The following is a 20,762-nucleotide window of genomic DNA, read 5'->3' on the forward strand; positions in this document are numbered from 1 at the left end:
CTCATTCTCTTCAGAAGAGGAATACTCATCAGAGCTCATGAATGGCATAAGGAGGTTCAATGGAATCTCTATGGTCTCTAGATGAGCCTCATATTCCTTTGGTTCCTCAGAGGGAAACTCCTTATTGATCACTGGACGTCCCAGGGAGTCTTCCTCACTAGGATTTACGCCCTCCCCTTCCTCTTTGGATTCGGCCATGATGGTTATATCAATGGCCTTGCACTCTCCTTTTGGATTTTCTTCTGTATTGCTTGGGAGAGTACTAGGAGGGATTTCAGTGATCCTTTTACTCAGCTGGCCCACTTGTGCTTCCAAACTTCTAATGGAGGACCTTGTTTCATTCATGAAACATACAGTGGCCTTAGATAGATCAGAGACTAAGTTTGCTAAATTAGAGGCATTTTGTTCAAAATTCTCTGTCTGTTGCTGAGTGGATGATGGAAAAGGCTTGCTATTGCTAAACCTGTATCTTCCACCATTATTAAAGCCTTGTTGAGGCTTTTGTTGATCCTTCCATGAGAGATTTGGATGATTTCTCCATGATGAATTATAGGTGTTTCCATAAGGTTCACCCATGTAATTCACCTCTGCTATTGCAGGGTTTTCAGGATCATAAGCTTCTTCTTCAGAAGATGCCTCTTGAGTACTGTTGGATGCAGCTTGCATTCCATTCAAACTCTGAGAAATCATATTGACTTGCTGAGTCAATATTTTATTCTGAGCCAATATGGCATTTAGAGTATCAATTTCAAGAACTCCCTTCTTCTGAGGCGTCCCATACTCACAGGATTCCTCTCAGAAGTGTACATAAACTGGTTATTAGCAACCATGTCAATGAGTTCTTGAGCTTCTGCAGGCGTTTTCTTTAGGTGAATGGATCCACCTGCCGAAGTATCTAATGACATCGTAGCTAATTCAGACAGACCATCGTAGAATATATCCAGGATGGTCCATTCTGAAAGCATGTCAGAAGGACACTTTTTGGTCAGTCCTTTGTATCTCTCCCAAGCTTCATAGAGGGATTCACCTTCTTTCTGTCCGAAGGTCTGAACATCCACTCTAAGCTTACTCAGCTTTTGAGGAGGAAAGAACTTGGCTAAGAAAGCCTTGACCAGCTTATCGCGAGAGTTCAGGCTATCCTTAGGTTGAGAGTCCAACCATATTCTAGCTCTGTCTCTCACAGCAAAAGGGAAAAGCATGAGCCTGTAGACTTCAGGATCTACTCCATTAGTCTTAACAGTATCATATATCTGCAAGAATTCAGTTAAGAACTGAAAAGGATCTTCAGATGAAAGTCCATGAAACTTGCAGTTCTGCTGCATCAGAGAAACTAATTGAGGTTTCAGCTCAAAATTGTTTGCTCCAATGGCAGGAATGGAGATGCTTCTTCCATGTAAATTGGAATTAGGTGTAGTAAAGTCACCAAGCATCCTCCTTGAATTATTATTATTTTCGGTTGCCATCTCCTCTTCTTGTTCGAAAATTTCTGAAAGGTGCTTGCTGGATTGTTGTAATTTAGCTTCTCTTAGTTTCCTCTTCAGAGTCCTTTCAGGTTCTGGATCTGCTTCAACAAGAATGTTCTTGTCCTTACTCCTGCTCATATGAAAAAGAGGGATAGAAAAATAATAATAATAGGGGTCCTTTTTACCCAGGTATAGAGGTTCCCTTATGTAAGTAGAAGAAGAAAAGAAGAAGAGAAAATCTGAACTCAGAGAGAGAGGGAGTTCGGATTTTTGGTGAGTGATGTGAGGAAGAGATGTTAGTAGATGAATAAACAGAAGGAGATGAGAGAGAAGGAGAATTTTCAAAAATTATTTTTGAAAAAGAGTTAGTGATTTTCGAAAATAGTTTTTGAAAAAGGTTAGTAATTTTTCGAAAATTAAAATAAAAAATTAAAATAATTAATTAATTAAAAAGAAATTTTGAAAAAGAGGGAGATATTTTCGAAAATTAGAGAGAGAGAGTTAGTTAGGGAGTTTTGAAAAAGATAAGAAACAAACAAAAAGTTAGTTAGTTAGTTGAAACAAATTTGAAAATCAATTTTGAAAAGATAAGAAGATAAGAAGTTAGAAAAGATTCAAATTTTTGAAAAAGATAAGCTTTTGAAAAAGATAAGATAGAAAGATATTTTTGAAAAGATATGATTGAAATTAGTTTTGAAAAATATTTGATTTTTAAAATCACAATTAATGACTTGATTCACAAGAAATCACAAGATATGATTCTAGAACTCAAAGTTTGAATCTTTCTTAACAAGCAAGTAACAAATTGAAATTTTTGAATCAAAACATTAATTGATGATGTTATTTTCGAAAATTAGGAGATAAAGATAAGAAAAAGATTTTTGAAAAATATTTTTAAAATTTTCAAAAATAACTAAGAAAAATAAAAAATATTTTATTTTTGAAAAAGATAAGATTTTTAAAAATTTTTGAAAAAGTCAATCCAAATTTTCGAAATTTATGAGAGAAAAAGGGGAAGATATTTTTTTGATTTTTGAATTTTTAATGATGAGAGGGAAAAACATGAAAAAGACTCAATGCACAAAAATTTTAGATCAAAACAATGAATGCATGCAAGAATGCTATGAATGTCAAGATGAACACCAAGAACACTTTGAATGTCAAGATGAACATCAAGAACTTATTTTTGAAAAATTTTTTATGCAAAGAAAACATGCAAGACACCAAACTTAAAAATTTTTCATGTATAGACACTATGAATGCAAGAATGCAAATGAAAAATAAGAAAAGACACAAAACATGAAAACATCAAGATCAAACAAGAAGACTTACCAAGAACAACTTGAAGATCATGAAGAACACTATGAATGCATGAATTTTTAGAAAAATGCAAGATGAATATGCAATTGACACCAAACTTTCAACTTGACTCAAGACTCAAACAAGAAACATGAAATATTTTTTATTTTTATAATTTTTTTTATTTTTTTGGATTTTTTGTATTTTTATTTTATATTTTTCGAAAATTATTTAGAAAAAGAGAAATAAGGATTCCAAAATTTTTAATATGAATTCCAGGAATCTTGTATTCTTAGTTTAAAGCTCCAATCCGAGGGTTAGGCATGGTTTAATAGCCAGCCAAGCTTTAGTATGTAACTCAGACATGACACGCCTAACATTCCCTATCCAAAAGAATTAGACATGGCTTTACAGCCAGCCAGGTTTCAACATGCTTCATGAAACACTAGAATTTATACTTAAAAATTCTGAAGAAAAATATATTTTTGAAAGATTTTTTTTAAAAAAATTTTTGAAAATAAAACAAAAAGAAAATTACCTAATCTGAGCAACAAGATGAACCGTCAGTTGTTCAAACTCGAACAATCCCCGGCAACGGCGCCAAAAACTTGGTGCACGAAATTGTGATCTCAGGCAACGGCACTAAAAACTCTGTACGCACGTCTTAATAAATCGTTTTTCATTCACAACTTCGATACAACTAACCAGCAAGTGCACTGGGTCGTCCAAGTAATAAACCTTACGTGAGTAAGGGTCGATCCCATGGAGATTGTTGGTATGAAGCAAGCTATGGTCACCTTGTAAATCTCAGTCAGGCGGATATCAAAAGGTTATGGAGTTTTCGAAATTAAATAATAAGTAAACAAAAAATAAGGATAGAAATACTTATGTATATCATTGGTGAGAATTTCAGATAAGTGTATAGAGATGCTTTCGTTCCTCTGAACCTCTGCTTTCCCGCTGTCTTCATCCAATCAGTCTTATTCCTTTCCGTGGCTGGCTTTATGTAAGGACATCACCGTTGTCAATGGCTACTTTTTATCCTCTCTGGAAAATGGTCCGATGCGCTGTCACTGCATGGCTAATCGTCTGGAGGCATCACCCTTGTCAATGGCTGCATCCCATCCTCTTGTGAAAATGGTCCAAATGCTCTGTCACAGCACGGCTAATCATCTGAGGTTGTCGATCATACTGGAATAGGATTCACCCTCCTTTTGCGTCTGTCACTACGCCCAGCACTCGCGAGTTTGAAGTTCGTCACAGTCATTCAATCCCAGAGTCCTACTCGGAATACCACAGACAAGGTTTAGACTTTCCAGACTCTCATGAATGCCGCCATCAATCTAGCTTATACCACGAAGATTCTGATTAAGAGATCCAAGAGATACTCATTCAATCTAAGGCAGAACGAAAGTGGTTGTCAGGCACGCGTTCATAGGGAATGATGATGATTGTCACGTTCATCACATTCAGGTTGAAGTGCGAATGAATATCTTAGAAGTGGAATAAGTTGAATTGAATAGAAAACAGTAGTACTTTGCATTAATTCATGAGGAACAGCAGAGCTCCACACCTTAATCTATGGAGTGTAGAAACTCTACCGTTAAAAATACATAAGTGAAAGGTCCAGGCATGGCCGAGAGGCCATCCCCCATGATCTAAGAACTAGGCATCCAAAGATGTTCCAAAGATCAAAAGATAATCCAAAGATGTCTAATACAATAGTAAAAAGTCCTATTTATACTATACTAGTTACTAGGGTTTACAGAAGTAAGTAATTGATGCATAAATCCACTTCCGGGGCCCACTTGGTGTGTGCTTGGGCTGAGCTTGAATGTTACACGTGCAGAGGCTCTTTCTGGAGTTGAACGCCAGGTTGTAACATATTTCTGGCGTTCAACTCTGGTTTGTGACGTGTTTCTGGCGTTTAACTCCAGACAGCAGCGTAGAACTGGCGTTCAACGCCCTTTTACGTCGTCTAAAGGCGGTCAAAGTATGGACTATTATACATTGCTGGAAAGCCCTGGATGTCTACTTTCCAACGCAATTGGAAGCGCGCCATTTTGAGTTATCTTGCTCAAGAAAATCTACTTTGAGTGCAGGGAGGTCAGAATCCAACAGCATCAGCAGTCCTTCTTCAACCTCTGAATCTGATTTTTGCTCAAGTCCCTCAATTTCAGCCAGAAAATACCTGAAATCATAGAAAAACACAAAAACTCATAGGAAAGTCCAGAAATATGAATTTAACATAAAAACTAATGAAAACATCCCTAAAAGTAACTAGATTCTACTAAAAACATACTAAAAACAATGCCAAAAAGCGTATAAATTATCCGCTCATCAGGAATTCATTGGGCTTAGGAGATGTTGCATTCTCCGGATCAAGTTCATTTTCATCTCTTCCTCAATCAATGCATTCATTGATCTCCTTGGCAATCTTAAGTGATTGAATTCCAATTCCTTGGTAATTCAATCTCTCAAATCATATCAATAGCCAATTCCTTGGTCTAATTGCTCATGAGAAGAGATGAAGTGTGGTCACTGATTATACCACATGTATTTCCAAATCAAAGTATTGGGAGAATTATATGTCACCATATCCGCCCAAACCCCAATTTGGTCCAACATGAGAAAGCATTTCTAGCATGATCTCTTCATCCCTTTTCCAAGGTTCAGAAGAGATCCAAGTATGAATAGCTTCTTTTCCAAGATAACTAGTTAATTAGATGAAGATTGAAAGCTTTCTAGTGAAATCAAGAGAAAAGAAAGAAGAAGAATAATGAAAACTATTATTGATCCATCAAATTACAACAGAGCTCCCTAACCCAATGAAAGGGGTTTAGTTGTTCATAGCTCTGGGAATGGAAAGCAAAGATGGAGAGTACATTCTGAAAGTTAAACTAAAAGTGCAGAGAAAGTAAATTACAAAGAGTAATTCTAATAATGCCAAAAGCTCCTTTATAGTTCAAAGCTCTCCCTATTTATACTATTCTTCTGATCTTCTAGTTGGCTCTTCAAGTCTTGGATATGGGCCTTTGGATCTTGAGTTGAAGCAGCTATCTTCTTTAGTGGGCTTAGCTTTACTTGCAGAGAAAGTGTGAAGTAGGCAGGGACTCTAGCTTAGGGCGTTAGTGGTGTTAACGTTAAGTGAAAATGCGGGGTTGAGAACGTTAGTGACAATCACCTTTTTCACTAACGTTTCTAACCTAAAGTGGTCCACGTTAACTTCAACGTTAGTGGCACTAACGTGACCACTAATGTTGACCCTTGGCCCTTCGCAAACGTTACTGGGGTTTACCTTTTTCAATAACGTTGGGAGTACCCCTTTCTCCCTACGTTAGAGTTCACATTAGAATAGTTAATGTGGCCTTTAATGTAGGCTTGCCAAATCTTCGAGAGCATTAGTGACACTTACCTTTGTCACTAACGCTTCAGAACGCCCCTACTTCCCACGTTAGAGTTCACGTTAACTAGGTTAACGTGACTTCTAACGTGGTATTGATAGCCATCTCCAACGTTAGTGACAAAGGTGAGTGTCACTAACGTTGGCTCATCATCCCTCTTCTCCACGTTAGCTTCCACGTTAATGTAATTAACGTGGTAACTAACCTAGCTCATAGTGGCTCAATCCAACGTTAGGGACAAAGGTGAGTGTCACTAACGTTGGTGATTCTTGCTCACTCCACGTTAGAGTCCACATTAACTAGGTTAACGTGGCTTTTAACATAGCCAATATGGGCTTAGTCCAACGTTAGTGACAAAGGTGAGTGTCACTAACGTTGGCATCATCTTCTTCTTCCACGTTAGAGCTCACGTTAACTAAGTTAACGTGGCTCTTAACGTGGCCAATTGCCCTTTTTGGAACGTTAGTGGCACTTACTTTTACCACTAACGTTGGAGTTCTACTTCTCTTCCACGTTAGCTTCCACGTTAACATAGTTAACGTGGCAACTGACGTGGGCTATGATGGCTCACGAAGGCGTTATTGGCAATCACTTTTCTCATTAACGTTGCAAGCTAGCCTTCATTCCACGTTAGTGGTCACGTTAGCTAGACTAACGTGGCTACTAACGTGGTTCTTCCTTGCTTCCTTCGTCCTGAAATCAAGCAATAAAGTGCATCAAAGCTCTAATCCAAGTTATGAGACATGCATCAATCAATTTGTCCTTTAATTCATGCATAATTCTCATGAAATCATGTAAAACTCACAATGTTTGCTTAAATCAAGATGTAAGTGATTATTTACCCAAAACTTGCTTATTTCCTAAGAAAATGCATGAAATTACCTTAAAACCATAAAGAATAGGTCAGTGAAACTGGCCAAAATGCCCTGGCATCATGATCCGAAAAAGAACCTGACGAGGTCTTATGGATTGCTAAATAATAACTTAAAGACTGGCCGACGTTAAGAAGTCGGACAAAGTCAACCCAAGTTATAAGTAAACCCTGGAAAGAGGTCTGGCCAACCCTATTAAAGAGGATTACTTTAACTTAGAAGGGGCCGACATGACAAAGTCAGCCCAAAATGAAAAGTTATAAAAGTAGTCCCTGAAAGAGACTTGACAAATGTCCAAAAAAGAGGACTACAAAAATAACTTAGAAAGATGACGACGCAAAGAAGTCGACCTCCTACAAACAAGTTATAAAAGTAATCCCTGAAAGAGATCCGACAAAGATCCAAGAAAGAGGATTACAAAAATAACTTAGAAGAGATCGACGTAACGAAGTCGGTTTCCTACAAAAAACAAGTTATAAAAGTAATCCCTGAAAGAGATTTGACAAATATCCAAGAAAGAGGATTACAAAAATAACTTAGAAGAGATCGACATAATGAAGTCGGTCCCCTACAACAAACAAGTTATAAAAGTAATCCCTGAAAGAGATCCGACAAAGATCCAAGAAAGAGGATTACAAAAATAACTTAGAAGAGATCGACGTAACGAAGTCGGTTTCCTACAACAAACAAGTTATAAAAGTAATCTCTGAAAGAGACCTGACCAAGGTCCAAAAAAGAAGATTACTAAAAATAACCGAGAAAAGATCGACATGACGACGTCGGTCAACTACTTGGAAAAGGACAAAGAAGTCGGTCATGGATTGCTAATTGGATCTACGCATCTACGACCTCCAAGTACAAAGCAGTTCAAAGAGGCTGAGCAACAAGGCTTCAACATTCTCGAAACATATAAAAGCTAAGACAGGCGAAAGCAAGCATGACATAAAATAACAAAGCTTCAGGGTCAGACCCAAAAGCTTAGAAGATACTCGTTGTGTTTTTCAAAATAATGGGTTGCTAAACAAGCAACCAGAAAGAGTGTCAGCAAAAGAAACCAACCACGAAATAAAGAGTTTTAAAGCCTACAAACTGGGCCAACTACACAAATATCCAAAATAAATCAGCTAAAGATTAGAAGACTTTTCAGCAGCATCAGTCTGAGGAGAAGGAGGGCGAGCCTGGAGAGGAACAGCATCCACAGTACCATCGTCCCGATTTAAGATCTGGCAGTCAGGATCAGAAGCGGGAGGGCCGACCTCGGCAGGAAGAACAGCAGGAGCTGACACCTTGGCAGAAGACACAGGGAGGGGATCGACATCATCATCATCCTCGTCATCAGGGACAATCTTACCATCCCTGACAACACTATCCAAGCTGAAGAGAGTAAGGTCGGCCTCGGGAGCAATAATCCGAACATGCTCTTTTAGGTTCTCATAAGCAGCAGTTACGCTACCAACAAGATGACCCTGGAGCTCGGAGTAATCAGCTCGGGCGTTCTCCAACTCCGCCTTCAGACGCATTCCTTCCCGATAGGATGTAACGTAGCTGTCTTTATGCCTAAGTGCCGTGTCCTCGGCCAGCCTTACAGAAGCTGCCAGAGAAAGTGAACTCGCCTTCTCGTTCTCCAGATCCTTCTACAACTTGGCTACCTTTACTTCAAGCTCCTCCTTTAGGCCTTTCATCCGATCAAACTCCTGTTTAGCCTCCTCCATAAAGGCTTTGGTGGCGTGGATAGGAAGATTTTGAGCAGTCCGGTATAGGGCAGCCCCATATACGCCATTCTAACACTACTTCGAGTTATAAAGTCCAGATGGCGAAGGAGCGACACATCATCCATAAGAAGGGCACCGTAGGGACCGATTTGTTGATCCACAAATTCAATTGCATTAAAGTCAAGAGCATCAAGGTTGAAAGGCTCAGCTGTTTTTTGTTTCTTGTTGGGAAGAGCACCAGAACTAGAGGCAGAAGTCGGTGGAGGGTCAGCCAGACGAACCCGAGGAGTAGGGATCACCTTCCTCGGTCCAGGAGAACTCGGCATAGGTGGCTTTACTTGCACTTGGGAAGATCCCTCCCCAGCTGCCTTGGCCGAGATGTTCTGAGCAGCAGTCGCCTTCTTTGCCCTTTTGAAGGCCTTCATGGATTCGTTGTTTTTTGACATCTCTGCAAACACAAAATCAGCCACAATAAAGGGTTACAATCACAAGATGAGGAAGCCAAACTAAGAAACAAGTATAGAAACAAGTCAGGCAAATACCCAACACAGCCCGGACCAGGGATGGGTCATTCAAAAACCTTTTTGTATCAAGATGTGGTGGTGCTCCCCATAAATCCTCAAGAACAACAACAAAGGCATGCTCAACATCGTCAAGCATATCCCAGGAATAGCGAGACACTCTCACCTCCTTCTGCCACTCTAGAGGGAAAGAAGGCTCATCATTTTCATCAAGAAAAAAGGGGCGGGCCCCCTCGACAGCACGAACTTTAAATAGTAATTCTTGAAATCCTTAAAGGACTCATCATACATAGCAAACACTTTATGGCCCTGGGCAGACCTGAAGGAAACCCAGGAAGCTTTCTTTTGGCGGAAACAAACAGGTAAAGGAAGAGAGCCTGAGAAGGTGTTACACCTAACTCTTGGCAAAGTAGCTGAAAAATACAGATAAGACCCCAGGAATTCGGGTGAAGCTGGGACGGGGCAATATTACACGACCACAACAAGTCGGTCTCAAAAGCAGTAAAAGGAAAAATAATGTCCAGTTGACTGAAGAAATATTCGTAGGCATAGAAGAAGGGACGCTCCCCCTCGATGGAAGTCGGAAAATAAACCCTCTCATCAGAATCTGGAGTAACAAGCTCATAATCCCTCTCCCAGGCACTGTTACCACAAATCCTATGACGCTTCCTCAGCTCTATGCAAAATTCATCATCCACAACAGAAACACACATCAAGACAAGGGAGTCCAGCCAATCGGACATCCCCTCAGAAACTCTGGAAGACATCTCTACAATGTTATTGCGAGAAGACATGAGGCCAACTAATCCTACAATAAGAAAAGAAGATTGGATTACTAAAAAGCATCTCGGGCAAAGGTCAAAACAACTTAACCAATATGATACAGAAGAACAAACAGAAAAGGAAAACCCCAAGACCCAAAGTCCTGGGGCATCCTTTGGAGGTAGTAACAAAGCAAGGTTTCTGGAAAAATATACAGCTTACGTCTTGGCTTCCCCCAAACAAGAAAAGAAGATTTTCAAACAGCAAGCATAAAAGTTTAAAAATTCATCAAAACCACTATCTTTTTACAGTCTATCAGCAAAAAGCTTCGACAACATCAAACACGCCAAACGAAAACCATCAAAGGCGCAACCTTTATCAGAATCAGACAAAAAAGCAATCTTCAAACAAAGTGAAGAAAAGATGCAGATTTTCTGAGTATTAGTATCAGATAGAAACAACAAAATATGCAAAAAGCCCTAAAAAGCATCAAGCAACAGGAAAAGCAAAAAGGATCATGCAGAAGATAAAGAAACTCCTAGAACACACATTTCAACAACAATTAGGTGTGACAAAACAGAAAGATCCAAACTTTCTTTAAAGCAAATTCAAAACCTCATCACAAAGCCAAAACAACAAAAAGAAAAAGAAAATACGAATGGAACTAACTTGGAAAGGGAAGAAGCTTCAAGGGAAAAAAGGAGACGTGAAAATGAAAGCTGCCCAGAAAAATCGCCTAGCGACGCTGCAACACAAGAAAAGCAGAAATGTGAGCGAAAGACAGAGAGCGAGAGAACAAAGGAAGAAATTGCGAAAAGAGCGAAGAAGAGAAACTGTTTCTGGGTTTTTGAAAATCAAAATAAAGAGCCAAAGGAAAACGGGGCAATTAATACTAATTAATGAAAGTATTAAACCGTCACACGTTCCCAAAGTGCTGATATAAAAGCATGCGCTTTTAGAGGAAAACGTTCTACATTCAAAAGTCGCTACAAAGGAATCGACGAAATGCTTGAGTTCGGCTTCATTAGGGAAGGACCGAAGTCAAGGACTCGCCCCCAAAACAAAAGAAGACCGAGCTCAAGCAGGGGCACTGTTCATACCCTGGGTCGAGCTGTCCGACCCGAGATGTTCGATGATAAAGCGACCAACCTATTTAGGTCAGGCTATCCGACCTGTTCTCAAAAGGGTCGGCCAAATCAACAGGAAAGCCCAGTAAAGGCCCAAATAGAGGAACACGACCCACATCCCTGAGCTGCCCAGGCCCAAATCCAACTTGTTTCTGAGTGTATTTCATCTTAGATCTAGGTTCAATTACATGTTTTCATCTTATTTCTTTTATGATTTCTTACTTCTACTCCTTCATTCTCATGATTTGTAGTGTTAATTTTACTTTTATGCTTCTTTTATGTTCATGAACCTATGTTGGATTTGGATCTCTTTAATGCAATTTAAAGTTTGAAGTTCTTTTTATTGATGAATTGAGTGGTGAATTTACTTTCCTTGCTATTTGTAGTTGTTAGATTTTACTATTTCTTGTCATTTACCATACTTTCCATTTGTACCCACCAAGTGTTTGACAAAATGCTTGGTTAGGCCTTAGAGTAGATTTTGAGCATTCTTGGCTTGGAAGAGTAATTAGGCAATCTTGAGTCATGAAAACCCAACTTATGTGGGTGACCTAGAGTTGTTAGCTAGTATGTTTTCTATTGACTCTAATCTTTTGCTAATTCTATTAGTGAGTTGATTAGTACATTTGGATTGAGATTAGCTAGTCTTATTAGACTTTTTCCGAGTATGAGGATAACATGATACTTTCTTCCATCTTCGGGGATGACGTAATAAGATAAATTCTTGTTTATTATTGTGATATGATTGATTAATCTTGTTTGACTTTCTCCCTATGTGTTGGAGTTGACTAAATGAGATGAATTAATCATTATATGACTAGGATAGAAAGCCTATGATCTCAACCCTTGCCATGAATGTCTCTCTTTATTAATTGCCTTCTTACTTGCTTGATTTACTTTTCTTGCCATTTACTTTTCTTGTCCTATTAAAAATCAAACCCCTTGTTCCTTCGTAGCCAATAATTGACCACTTCGTTGCAATTCCTTGTGAGACGACCTGAGGTTTAAATACTTCAGTTAATTTTCATTGGAATTTGTACATGTGACAAAACCAAGATTTAGTTTGATGTGAGAATTGTTTGTTGGTTTGGAGCTATGCTTACAACGAAATTCTTCTTTCTATAAGAGAAATCCTTACCGACAACAATTCTTGCCGTCACCAAGTAAGGGTGGAAGCTTGGCGTGCCACGCCTTACTGCTCAAGTGGCATGCCCAGCCCTTTTTTAGCCTTCAACTTCCTCTCTGGAATTTTGTACCAGCGTGCCACGCCAAGCTGCTCAAGTGGCACGCCCATTCATTTGTGTCCTTTTTAGCTTGGCGTGCCACGCCAGGTTCCTTAAGTGGCACGCCCAAGTGATTTTAAAGCTGGCGTGCCACGCCTTCGATACCAAGTGGCACGCCCATGGTTCAAGTGATGGGTTTGGCGTGCCACGCCCAGCTCCTGTCGTGCCACGCCCCCTTTGGTGGCCTTTATTGTTTCTCTCTGAAAATTTGTACTGGCGTGCCACGCCCATGTATATGCTTGGGGGATCCTCTCTGGACTTTAGTACTGGCGAGCCACACCCAGCTCCTGGCATGCCATGCCAGTGCAATTTTGTGGCGTTTGCTTTAAGTGGCACGCCCGTTTCACACGCCCATCTTGTTTGTTGTTCTCTTCCCCTTTTTGATGTCTTTTTCACCTAAAATTCAGCACAAACGCATTTCAAAGCAATGTACTATTATGTTCATCAATTAATGCATGAATTACGATGATCTAATGAGATTATGCCCTTTTATAGTCCTTTTTATGCAAGAAAAAAGGGTACATGATGCAAGTCATCACATAGTTGGAGGCATCACACATAATCTCAAATGGCTGGCTCCAGTCTGGCCCTCTCATAATTGGAGCTTGAGTCAAGGCGATCTTCAGCTAATCAAATGCTTCCATGCAGTCCTCACTCAGCTCGAACTCAACATCCTTCTGTAGTAGTCGGCATAAAGACAGTGCTACCTTTCTGAAGTCCTTGATAAACCGCCGGTAGAAACCTGCGTGACCAAGAAACGAATGGACTTCTCTCATGGAGGAGGGATAAGGTAAACCGAAACTGACATCTACCTTTGAAATACCAGTAGTAGAAACAACATGTCCTAGAACAATACCTTGTTTAACCATAAAATGACATTTTTCAAAATTCAATACAAGATTTGAACTAACACACCTATCTAATACTCTAGCTAAACTATCCAAGCAAAGGTTGAAAGAATCACCATGCACACTAAAATCATCCATGAAAATATCCATACAGTCTTCAAGAAGATATGAGAAAATGCTTATCATGCATCTTTGGAACGTAGCCGGTGCATTACATAAGCCAAAAGGCATCCTCTTGTATGCATACATTCTAAAGGGACATGTAAAAGTAGTTTTCTCCTGATCTTCAGGAGGTATATGAATTTGAAAATAGCCAGTGTAACCATCTAAGAAACAGTAGTGTGATTTACCTGACAAGAGATCAAGCATCTGATCGATGAAAGGCAATGGATAGTGATCTTTGCGGGTAGCCTGGTTGAGGCGCCTGTAATCAATGCACACCCTCCAGGAATTCTGCACTCTAGTTGCTATGAGTTCCCCATGCTCATTCTTCACTGTTGTGACTCCAGACTTCTTGGGCACCACTTGCATGGGGCTAACCCATTCACTATCCGAGATTGGATAGATGATATCTGCTTCAAGCAATCTGGTCACTTCCTTCTTGACAACTTTCAAGATGGTGGGATTCAGTCACCTTTGGGGTTGACGGACAGGCTTTGCTCCCTCTTCTAAAAATATACGATGCTCACAGACTTGAGGGCTGATGCCTACTATATCTGCCAAGCTCCACCCAATAGCTTCTTGTGTCTTCTCAGTACACTAATCAACTGCTCCTCCTGTTGGGAAGTGAGTTCCCTTGCAATGATAACTGGGAGCTTCTGATTATCCTCAAGGTAAGCATACTTGAGGTGGGGTGGAAGGGGCTTCAGCTCTATTTTCTGCTCATGGCTAGGAAATTGATCTTCTGGAGCCATTGGTAGGGGCAAGTTATCTTCAGTAGGTTCAGAGGGTTTCCCCACACTTGTACCTTGCTCCATGGTCATCTCTTCTACTCCTTCCTGGTGGACCTCAGCCACAGTCTCATCAATAATGTCGTACTAGAAGATGGAGTGATCTTCCGGTGGGTGCTTCATAGCTTCATCCAGGTTGAAGCTCACTGCTTGGCCATCTATCTCAAAAAGAGTAAGTTCATGAGAAGGCATCCAACTTGAACTTTGAAGTCTTCAGAAATGACCTTCCAAGAAGGATGGATGACAATCTTCCTAAGTCATTACGGGTCTCCAAGATGTAGAAGTCAATGGGAAATGTGAGCCCCTTAATGCTCACCAGCACGTCCTCAGCAATTCCAACAACCGTGATTATGCTTTTATCTGCCAAAACAAAACGAGCTGCCAACCTTTTTATGGGAGGGAGCCTCAAAGAATCATATATCGACAATGGCATAATACTCACGCACGCTCCTAAATCACACATGCAGTCATAAAATGTTACACCCTCAATGTTACAGGTAACCATGCATGGACCCGGATCACTACATTTTTTCGGTATATCACCCATTAAAGCAGAAATGGAACTACATAGAGGAATAGTTTCTAAATCATGTAATTTATCTTTATGCATGCATAAATCTTTTAGAAACTTTGCATATCTAGGTACCTGGCGAATGGCATCAAAAAGGGGAATGGTTACCTCAACCTTTTTGAAGATCTCCACCATCTTGGGGTCGAGCTCCATCTGCTTTCTGGACTTCCTTGCAAGGTGTGGAAAGGGGATAGGAATGGTGTCTCGTGTAGCTTCAGCTTCCTTTGGTTCTCCATTCCTTGGTTGAGCTGCTTCTTCTTCAACCATGTCCTATACATCCTCCTCCTCTTTAACATCTTATACCTCAACAATATCTTCAACTTGAATGCTTTCCTTTGAGCTTGGGTCCTCATGACTCCTCTCTTCCAGTGTGGTTCTAGACCTCAAAGTGATGGCATTAATTCCACCTTTGGGATTGGTTAAAGGTTGAGAAGAAATTGCACTAGAGCTTGAAAATTGATTGTTGGGAGTAAATAATGAATCCATCCGGGAGACGAGAGCTTTTAAAGTGGTATTCAGACTGTTTATGGTAGAGTTAAGTGTAGTCTGAATGTCTTATTGTCCCTGTGCAAGAGAGCGGAGAATCTCGTCATTAGAAGAGGAAGGGGGGTAAGTAATTTGAGGGGTCTGCTGTTGGTTGTTCTGAGGCACTTGGGACTGCCTTAGGTGAGGTGCTCTGTAAGGCTGGTTTTGGTTCTACTGTTGATAGGGAGGATTCTGTTGATATCAGTTTTGCTGATTGTTATTATTATTCCACCTCTGATTTTCCTGGTTGTCTCTGCCTACTCTATTATAGTTGTCCCTCCATCCTTGGTTGGAGTTATCTCTCCAACCCTTGTTGGAGTTGTCTTGCCAACCTTGGTTATAGTTCCCACCTTGATTATAATTGCCGCCTTGTTGATAGTATCCTTGATTCGGTCAGTCATAGAAGTTATGAGTAGCTGCCAAGGTGTTGTCTTCTTGTTGGAGTTGCAGACACTCATCAGTTTAATGAGTATAACAGGCACATATTCCGCACACTCTCAGAGGAACCAGATGTTGATTCTGTTGTTGTGGGGAAGGCTGAGGTTGTTGTTGATTCAGCTGTAGCTGCTTCAGTATATTGGTCATCTCTCCCAGAATCTGTGTGAGAGCAGCAGTCTCACTACTAGAGGAAACCTCCGCAACAGCCTTGGGATGGTTGGTCCTCTGCCTAGAATTCTGAGTAGACTCAGCTAGATCGGCGATCTGCTGCCACGCTTCTATCGCCGTCGTGTACTTCTTCAAAGAGCCATTACTTGCAGCATCTAATGTGGTTTTGTTCTGAGGCTTCATGCCTTGTGTGAAATAACTTATCAACACCAACTGGTCAATCTTGTGGTGGAGACATGAATCTAGGAGATTCCTAAAGCATTCCCAGTACTCGTAAAGGGTTTCTGATTCTCCTTGGATAATGTAGGAAATATCTTTCCTCAGTCTGTCTGTAACTTCAGCTGGAAAATATTTGTCTAGGAACTCCCTTCTCAGCATATCCCAATTGGTAACGACTGCTTTAGGTTGAGTGTAGAACTACTCTCTTGCCTTTCCCTCAAGAGAAAATGTGAAGGCATACAGCCAAATAGTAGTTTCATCTGCACCATGATGCCTAGTAGTTGAGCAGGCTATCTAACAATCCCTAAAGTGCTGGATAGGCTCTTGAGCAGGTAAGCCATGAAACTTGGGCAGTAGGTTGATTAGCGCAGTCCTCAGTTCAAAATCTGTAGCCAGATTTGGGTGATGCGCTTGATACGGTTGCAGTGTAAAGTCTGGAGCTCCTGCTTCCTGGAGAGTAATCCTTCTGGGCTCCGCCATGTTACCTGCACGTAAATCAACCGAATTAGTAGAAGAGGAGCTTGTTTTTTCCTCAAATGGCTCTTCAGATTCGTCCTCAGATAAGACTCATAAATTGGTAGTAACCACTTCACCATCCTCAGAGGCTAACCGACGCTGAGCTTGCCTAATACGTGAAATAGTTCTTTCAATTTCAGGATCAAACGCGGCTAAGCTCGGATCAGGTAGTGAACGCGTCATTTAATAAAAGAAACATACAGCTCATGGTAATAAAATAAAATAAAATATGTAAATATATAAATTAAAAATATTTACACTAACCAATAATTTAGCACACTGTTGCAACTCCCCGGCAACGGCGCCAAAAATTGACGTGGCAGAAAATTGCCGATCAAGAATTTATAGTGGAAATAGCGTTGCAAGTACAGTTCTTAACCGACAAAAATTCTGCTTATTAATTTAGAAAGAATTATCACAAATTGAGAATAAAAATACTGGGAGTAGAAATCCTAGGTTTTCTCCCAACGAGTTGACAAAATAGTGCGAGTTATTGGTTAGGAGTTTTCCGAGAAATTTTAGAGTTGGAGAATAGAAAAATAAATAATTATAAATTATAGCAATGAAAATTAACAAGATAAAAAGCCTTGACCCAGAGAAGATTAATTGGAAGTTCTATCATTGTTGAATTTTCCCAAGTGTAATAGTAAGAGGTTGTTGTTCTACTTAGTCATCCCTTACTTGATAAAGGAAAGTCAAGTAACTAACTAACCAACTCTGAACCTCGAGTCCTAATCCTCTCCTTAAGGAAGGATTAGAGTTAGAGACTAGAGAGCAAGCCAACAACTTCCAATTAAAATTAACACTGAGTGTTCCAACTCAAGGTTCTCCTATTAATCGACTCCAAAATCAAGTTAGGAGTCTACTCCATTGACATGAATACCACGTTCACAGACATATAAAGGGAATAAAAAGAAGACATAATAGATTAAATAAAATAATAACTGAAAACTAATTAAAGGTAAAAATACTTCTTTGCATTAATAAATTCCAAAATTAAAGATATCCATATGTAACATCTGAATAGGGTTAATAGAAGATAAAAGAGTAAGGAAATAAGGAAACAAACTAGAATGATAAAGACTTCAATTAAGGTAGTAACTCTTCTCAATATCCAAATCAAAAGCATAAAACTGGAAATCTATGAATGTGAAGAACCCTAGAGGAAGTAGTGATTTTCTCTCTAAGATTCAAAACTAAAAACTAAAAACTGTGCGTAATGTGAATGTGTGTCGAGTCTCTGTTGTCCCCTGGCTCTAGTCTATGTTTCTGGGCCGAAAACTGGGTCCAAACTCAGCCCAAAATTGCCCCCAGCATCTTCTGCGATTTTTGCACGTGGCGTATGTCACGCGTACGCATCGATGGTCCTTTTCGCGTGTCACGCGTACGCGTCATGTACGCGCACGCGTCACTGTGCAAAGCTTCAATTCACGTGCACGCGTCATGTACCTGCGCGCATCTATCCTCGCTGGTTATCTCCTTTGTTTCTTGTGTTCCTTCCATTTTTGCAAGCTTCCTTTCCATCCTCTAAGCCATTCCTGCCCTAAAAATCCTGAAAACACTTAACACACAGATCACGGCATCGAATGGTATAAAGGGGAATAAAAAATTGGAAATTTAAAAGCTTAGGAAGCAAGTTTTCAATCATATAACAAGATTGGAAGGAATTGTAAAACCATGAAAATTATATGAAGAAGTATGTAAAGAATTGATAAAAACCACTCAATTTAGCACAAAATAAACCATAAAATAGTAGTTTATCACGTACGCGTTGGCGTTAATCGTGCTCTTTGCACAAACGCAGCACCACTCCAGCGCAACTCCCTAGTTTTTGTACCAGGAGTCCCAACATAGCATACGATGCATGCGCGTTGGCCACGCCCACGTGTGGCGCACCCTTTTTTTTTAAACATAGAAAACAGAAACAGGGCACTCTCTTAACTTATAAACACTCTAAAGCAGCCAAATTTTAAATTTAACAAAATTCTTTTAGTTTTTTGAAAAATTTTCAAAGACAAAACAAACAAAACTTGCACTTCAAGCAAAATGCAATTCAAAAACAACTATTCTAATCAAAGCACGAGCCTAACAAGCAACTTAGCAATCAAAGCAAGATATGCAAAAGTATGAAAAGAAGAAAACTACCTAACAATGGCAACTCAATTCATTCATTGATTATATATACAAGAGAATGGAAAGAGTTTACCATGGGGTGTCTCCCACCTAGCACTTTTATTTAAAGTCCTTAAGTTGGACATTTGGTGGGGGCTTTGCTATAGTGGCTTATGCTTGAACTCTTCCTTGAATCCCCACTAATGTTTGTATATCCAATGTCCTCCGGGATCCCAAACTAAGCGCGTCAAGCTTCCAAGAGAACTCAAGCAAGTACCAAGACCCCAAAGTTGATGATTATCTATGTATATTCCAGGGTCCCATACTTTGTTTGTCAACCCCCTTTCTTCTTGATCTTCATGCTTCCAATTGGGTGACTTAGGTGACAAACTTCTTGAATTCTCCTTAGAACTCCAAATCCTTATCCTAATTCCATAGAATTGAGCTTCACTCCACTTTTGGATTTCAATGTTTGAACTTCCATCTCCTATGCACCTTGATTCAAATTGCCAACCAACATCCAACCCTTTCTTACTCTCTAACACACAAAGAGTTCTAAATTGACCATCCATTTCTAACAATGCATATTGATATGTGATGAGCGGATAATTTATACGCTTTTTGGCATTGTTTTTAGTATGTTTTTAGTAGAATCTAGTTACTTTTAGGGATATTTTCATTAGTTTTTATGTTAAATTCACATTTATGGACTTTACTATGAGTTTGTGTGTTTTTTTATGATTTCAGGTATTTTCTGGCTGAAATTGAGGGACTTGAGCAAAAATCAGATTCAGAGGTTGAAGAAGGACTGCTGATGCTGTTGGATTCTGACCTCCCTGCACTCAAAGTGGATTTTCTGGAGCTACAGAACTCAAAATGGCACGCTTCTAATTGCGTTGGAAATTAGACATCCAGGGCTTTCCAACAATATATAATAGTCCATACTTTGGCCGAGTTTAGATGACGTAAAAGGGCATTGAACGCCAGTTCTATGCTGTTGTCTGGAGTTAAACGCCAAAAACACGTCACAAGCCAGAGTTGAACGCCAGAAATACGTTACAAACTGGCGTTCAACTTCAAGATTGACCTCTACACGTGTAACATTCAAGCTCAGCCCATGCACACACCAAGTGGGCCCCGGAAGTGGATTTATGCATCAATTACTTACTTTTGTAAACCCTAGTAACTAGTTTATTATAAATAGGACTTTTTACTATTGTATTAGAGATCTTTGATAAGTTTTATGCTATCTTAGACTTTCATGGGGGCTGGCCATTCGGCCATGCCTGAACCATTATCACTTATGTATTTTCATACGGTAGAGTTTCTACACTCCATAGATTAAGGTGTGGAGCTCTGTTGTTCCTCAAAGATTAATGCAAAGTACTACTGTTTTTCTATTCAATTCAACTTATTCCGCTTCTAAGATATTCATTCGCACTTCAACCTGAATGTGATGAACGTGACAATCATCATCATTCCCTATGAACGCGTGCCTGACAACCACTTCCGTTCTACCTTAGATTGAATGAGTATCTCTTGGATCTCTTAATCAGAATCTTCGTGGTATAAGCTAGATTGATGGCGGCATTCATGAGAGTCCGAAAAGTCTAAACCTTGTCTGTGGTATTTCGAGTAGGACTCTGGGATTGAATGACTGTGACGAACTTCAAACTCGCGAGTGCTGGGCGTAGTGACAGACGCAAAAGGAGGGTGAATCCTATTCCAGTATGATCGAGAACCTCATATGATTAGCCGTGCTGTGACAGAGCATTTGGACCATTTTCACAAGAGGATGGGATGCAGCCATTGACAAGGGTGATGCCTCCAGACGATTAGCCATGCAGTGACAGCGCATCGGACCATTTTCCAGAGAGGATAAAAAGTAGCCATTGACAACGGTGATGTCCTTATATAAAGCCAGCCATGGAAAGGAGTAAGACTGATTGGATGAAGACAGCAGGAAAGCAGA

General features: G+C 39.9%; 1 non-coding gene across 1 annotated transcript; it reads left to right on the forward strand.

Annotated features, from left to right (window-relative positions):
- The first annotated feature begins 959 nt into the window (after positions 1 to 959).
- Positions 960 to 1,067, forward strand: LOC148555535 (small nucleolar RNA R71). The gene has a single exon (XR_015886812.1). It is a non-coding gene; the product is annotated as a small nucleolar RNA R71 (small nucleolar RNA).
- The last annotated feature ends 19,695 nt before the right edge of the window (positions 1,068 to 20,762 follow it).

The sequence above is a fragment of the Arachis ipaensis genome, chromosome B6 (genome assembly GCF_059453495.1).
Source record: "Arachis ipaensis isolate K30076 ecotype BB chromosome B6, ASM5945349v1, whole genome shotgun sequence".
In the NCBI taxonomy this organism is placed as follows: domain Eukaryota; kingdom Viridiplantae; phylum Streptophyta; class Magnoliopsida; order Fabales; family Fabaceae; genus Arachis; species Arachis ipaensis.